The 5906-nt window shown below is 41.8% G+C and overlaps 1 non-coding gene across 1 annotated transcript; it reads left to right on the top strand.

Annotated features, from left to right (window-relative positions):
• Positions 1 to 2938: 2938 nt before the first annotated feature.
• Positions 2939 to 3045, top strand: LOC125996723 (U6 spliceosomal RNA). Its single transcript, XR_007491405.1, has one exon. It is a non-coding gene; the product is annotated as a U6 spliceosomal RNA (small nuclear RNA).
• The last annotated feature ends 2861 nt before the right edge of the window (positions 3046 to 5906 follow it).

The raw sequence follows: 5906 nt of genomic DNA, 5'->3' as shown, positions 1-5906 counted from the left end.
AGAAAGTGAAAAGACAGCTCTACCTTTACATCTGGGCAACTGGACAAATCACTTGTCTTGCATCTCTTGGACTTCTGTAGCGTAAACATAGATATGATCACACCATCTCTCAGGCTGCTAGGAGACTTCGTTAAGATAATGTGGGAAAGCATTTGATCAATTATAAAGTGGTGCCAACTTTGAGTTCCAACAGATAAAGATCTTTTCCAGGTGGGCAATGGCTCAAGCCAATGAGAAAAAGACATAATTGCTTACTGGTTACTAAAACTGCTCTAGCCAAGACCACCCATGAAATCAGGTGTACCCCTCAAGGGTCTAAATCCAAAGATCTTTCCTCCTCTCCTTCTGCCAGAGCTCAATGCCACCTTCCCTCCATCTGGGGACATTTCTCATTATTCTTATCTTACCCACTTCTAAATCTGGCACACCCCAATATTTAAGGGCCAGCACCTCTTTTCTTTCTTATCCCCATGTGACCTCATTGAGTGTGTTGGCTTTAAATACCATCAAGGGCTAGAAAGATAGCTCAGTGGGCTGGAGAAAAAAAATAAACTAAGTTTTTCCAACTCACCTATTTATGTCATTAATTTTTTTGTTTGTTTGTTTTTGGGCCACACCCGGCGGTGCTCAGGGGTTACTCCTGGCTGTCTGCTCAGAAATGGCTCCTGGCAGGCACAGGGGACCATATGGGACACCGGGATTTGAACCAACCACCTTAGGTCCTGGATTGGCCTCTTGCAAGGCAAACACTGCTGTGCTATCTCTCCGGGCCCAATTTATGTCATTAATTTTTATTTGTTTTTGCTTAGTAACTAATAGTGCTCATGTCATGCTCAGGGGACTATGAGATATCAAAAACTAAACCCAAGGCTCCTACAAGCAAAGCATGCCCAGCCCTTAAAGCTACCTCCCTGGCCCCATGTGTCACTAACTTATTTCCCACAAACCTGGTTGGCTGAGATGCTAATACATATAAACTTGGACTCCCAGCAACCACAAACCAAAAGCACATCTTTTCTCCATTCATGGGCATTAAGTCTATTCAGGTGTTCTGTTACCCAGAATCAGGATCTGGAGAGATAGTAAGGGCAGAAGGTACCTGGCTTGCATATGGCTGTGATAGCCACAGTCTTGATTCAAATCCCCAGCACAGTGAGAGGTCACAGCTGAGCATGGAGCCAAAAGAAAGCCCAGAGTGCTGCTGGTGTCGCCTGAATAGTACTCAAACCTCCAAAATACAACTCAGAATTAGATTTGACCCCTCTCTCATATTCCCTCTCCAGTTGGCGTAAGAATTGCCCGATCTGAACAACCAAACAAGACACAGAATCTAACTCTTCTGTCCTTCCACATTTCTCTTCTCCTCACCCATTGCCTCTCACCAAGATACCTGAGACAACTTTCTAAATGGTTTCTTAGTTCTGCTTTTGTCCACCTTGGGGTAAGAGACCAATCCACCTATCAGTCATCCTGGGACCAGGGTTAGTTCTGTCATGCAGGAGAGCCTCTAGTAGTAACCCCTTTAGAGTAAAATCCCACGTCCACAGACAGGATTGGCTCTTAAAAATCTACGTGACCTGCTTACCGGGGTCCTACTTGCTCTGATTTTGTGACCTATCACAACCTCCATGGCTCACTCCACTTCAGTAACTCTGCTGTCCTGGCCGTCTCTCAATAGACCAGGCACTAGTCAATCCTCTGTGCCAAGACTCTTCCAGGCACTATTGTACCACACCTCACTGTCCCTTCTTTCCAACCATTGCTCATTCCTGCCCTACTCTATGAGTCCGCCCAGACAGACCTGTTAAATACAGTAGCCCCTCCGGCTCCCACCACTCCTCCTTTTTTTTTTCTAGATGCTTCTTCTCAAGGGTAGTGCCTACCTTTTACCTTTTTGTGATCCTACATGTTGCTAAGGCTAATTAAAGCCCCAAGGATGCAGAAACAATTATTTCATTCATTTCTGCACCTTCATGGACTTATAACCATAGAAGATACTAAGAAAATCGTCCCTGAAAGGGTGAATGAGGAAAGAAGGGCTGGACAATGTAGGCTTGGGTTCTTTTCTTGGGGGACAGGGCGAAATTGGGTTACATCCAGAAGTGCTGAATACTCCTAGCTCTGTGCTCAAAGGTCAGTCACTTCTGGTGTAGGACCCGAGGTCACACTGGGATCCACTACATGTAAAGCAAATGCCTTTACTCCTGTACTCTCTCTCTCTCTCTCTCTCTCTCTCTCTCTCTCTCTCTCTCTCTCTCTCTTTCTTTCTGTGTGTGTGTGTGTTGTGTGTGTGTGTGTGTGTCCTGAACAATCTGGGCTTCATAAAGTCATGATTACATATGCTTCTGAATTTCTGCATCTTCAGCAATGGGAAGAGTCGTAATAACCAAAGTTCTTAGCATGGACTGGCTTCTATAAAACTAAGAATGGCAAATCTGAAGGCCAGAAAAATAATTTCAAATAAATTTGGGAATTGCAAGAAAGAAAAAAACAAAGAGAAACCTCATAGCAAAGAAAAGATCTCAAAAATATAATAAAATGCCCCAGTAACTATCTGCAAGGTTTTAAAATTTAAAGTTAAATATGTCTACTTAGAAAATGCGGGGGCCGGGCGGTGGCGCTGGAGGTAAGGTGCCTGCCTTGCCTGCGCTAGCCTAGGACGGACCGCGGTTCGATCCCCTGGCACCCCATATGGTCCCCCAAGAAGCCAGGAGCAACTTCTGAGCACATAGCCAGGAGTAACCCCTGTGGCCCAAATACCAAAAAAAAAAAAAAAGAAAAGAAAATGCTTCCGATGTTTGTATTCATTTTTTAGAAGATAGTGAAATAGATTTTTCTTCCTATGTGAGTTATCAAGTGGACCCTGATAGATCACTCTGGCTTCAATTATTCAAGTTAAACCAAGACAAGTAACATTTCTTAAAAACTACAAAAAATCATGCTCGCTTTGGCAGCACATATGCTAAAATTGGAATGATACAGATAAGATTAGCATGGCCCCTGCACAAGGATGACATGCAAATTCATGAACTGTTCCATATTTAAAAATTTTTTCAACTAAAGATAACAATGGGGGCCTGAGCGGTGGTGCACGGGGTAAGGTGTCTGCCTAGCCAGTACTAGCCTAGGACAAACTGTAGTTCGATCCCACAGCATTCCATATGGTCCCCCAAGCCAGGAGTAATAGCCAGACGCATAGCCAGGAGTAACCTCTGAGCATCACCGGGTATAGCCCAAAATCAAACAAACAAAAGAGATAACAATGATTGATACTACACTAAGTATGCAGTTATAATTTTTTTTTGGTTTTTGGGTCACACCCAGCAGTGTTCAGGGGTTACTCCTGGCTCTCTGCTCAGAAATAGCTCCTGGCAGGCACGGGGGACCATATGGGACACTGGGATTTGAACCAACCACCTTTGGTCCTGGATTGGCTGCTTGCAAGGCAAACACCGCTGTGCTATCTCTCCGGGCCCGCAGTTATAATTTTAAGAAACAACAAACATATAACAGGATTTAAAGAAATATACATCTTATACACTATTGTTACAGATACCATTGTCGTTTGCTTTACTAATGATATGCATCAGTGATTAATAAATATCTACAGTTTTGAATACAGCTTGGCTCTAAGAACATTTTAACTTTAATATTAAGCAATTCCTTCTTTTCCTAATTAGCACTATAATTTCTAGGCAACTGTCTACTTTTCATTTACAGAAGATGCCAGACAGAGCAATAGTACAAAGGACAGGGCATTTGCCTTGCACATAGCTTACTTGAGTTTGATTCCCAGCACCTGATATGGCCCCTCAAGCCAATCAGGAGAGATTCATGATCAGAGCCAGGAGTAAGCCCTGAGCACTACTGGGTGTGGTCCAAAACCACTAAACAAATATACAAATGAGAAGAAGCAATATATAACTGTCCCATCTTCCTAAGTATAATGAAAAGACTAACACCAAATGATCAAAAAAGAAAGTGTATCTTGCTAAATTACCTATCTAGAAAATAAAAATCCAGAACCTTAAACCTTATTCACAATAAAAATTCATTCTTCTAAATATCATTTATATTGTCAGTTTTTGTTTTACTTAAAAACCATTCTCTAAAAATTAGTATTAGTAAAAATTAATAAAAATGTGCTATAGTTCTTGAGTTACTTATCAAAAAACCACCGAACCAACACTTCATGTTTTAGCAAAATATAGAGCAGGCAAAACTTTTAAATTCTAAATCTATCTATCATTAAAAGCAATGAAACTGAAGAATTTGAGTCCACCAATTTCAGAAAATTGCCTTTATTCCCACTGACAAAGCATCAGGAAGGAAACAGAAAAGCAACCTATGCCAAAATAAAGCCATAGTCTTCATCAGTAAGACTAAATCGGTATTTTGGGAGTACATTACTTAACTGAATAAATTGGATAGAATACAGTTCTGGGAAAGTAGCATATTTAAATATGTGAAAACTTCTGTTTAAATATGCTGTTTGAGTAGCACAATGAATGTTTTTAGCTAACAGGTCAAGAAAGAAAGCTGGAAGTATGCAAACGGGACTAATTCTTTGGGGGAAGCTAAGAATAGTATCTTTTATTATAGGTTTGTGGAAACAGTGCTCTGCTAAGTTTTCATGCCATACCTGCATTTTTAGAAATATAAGTCATACCTCCCTGGGAAATAAGCATTGTTGATCACCACATACAAAAGAGGAAGCTGAGATGCAAGGAAATCAAAGAGCCTGAGCAGGTATGTTGGTGAGTTTTTTGCCTATGAAGGGATGCATGGCATCTCATGACAGTTTACTTCCAACGTCTTCTAAAGCTCTGAGACCAACACAAATGGTCACGAGATCAAATTCAAGTGTGAGCACTTCAGACATTTGTACTTTAAGACATTTGTTGTGGATGATCTGAGGGATATAGCACAACAGGTGGGGTGTTTGCCTTGCAATTGGCCAAGCCAATGGCCAACCCAGGACCAATCCCCAGTATCCCATGTGGTCTCCCATACATGCCAAACACGATTCCTGAACCCAGAGCCAAGAGTAATCCTTGAGCACCACCACACCACCGGGAGTGCCCCCCTAAAAGACATTATTGAGAAATAAGACTTTATTTTCTAATCTCCAAAGACCACAAAGACCACTTCGGCCACTGGGGCCAGGTTAATAGAACAAAGTGTAAGCAACTTCTCTTGCATGTGGCCAACTCTGGGGAGTGGAAGCTGGCACCACATAAGGTCCCCTGAACACTGCCTAGAGTGATCCTCCAGCAAAGACCAGGAGTAAACCATGAGCACCACTGGGTGTGTCCCCACCAATAAAACAAACAACAAAAATATATCCCAGCCAATTAACTCTTGTCGTAAGCATATGAGAAAATCTGGCATTTCTACACAGGACTTCATGATAAAGCCTACAGTAAACTTAAATCATATTTTTTTCCTCAATTCATTTTTCCTAAGCACGCATACCCAAGAATAGTGATCAGTACACACGGAGGTATTTATATACATCCTCCGCTCAACAACAAAAAATAAACTTCACAAAAGACCCTGCACCTTAATGATAGGAGCAATCACCAAACTATAGAATCCCCAAACTAAAACCTTAAAAGTTGTAAGATTTTAAGATTCTGAGGAGAGAGCTCTATAGATTATATAAAGGGGTTTCCCCGTTTGATCCCCAGCAATTCAATTTCCTGAATACTACTAGATCTAAACATGAGCCCCAGTAACAATGGATCACTACCCTACTTGGGGGGATGTCTGAGAGTTATCACAATAGGGTATAAGATGTGCTCTGCATGCAGGAGAGAGGGGTTGATCCCGACACCAAATGTGATTCCCTGAGCACCACCAGGAGTGGCCTCCGCAAACCGCAGACCAAAGTTTTTTTCAGTTCA

The sequence above is a fragment of the Suncus etruscus genome, chromosome 18 (genome assembly GCF_024139225.1).
Source record: "Suncus etruscus isolate mSunEtr1 chromosome 18, mSunEtr1.pri.cur, whole genome shotgun sequence".
Taxonomy (NCBI): Eukaryota; Metazoa; Chordata; class Mammalia; order Eulipotyphla; family Soricidae; genus Suncus; species Suncus etruscus.
The sequence above is the reverse complement of the archived record's forward strand: the minus strand, read 5'-3'. Positions and strand labels throughout refer to the sequence as shown.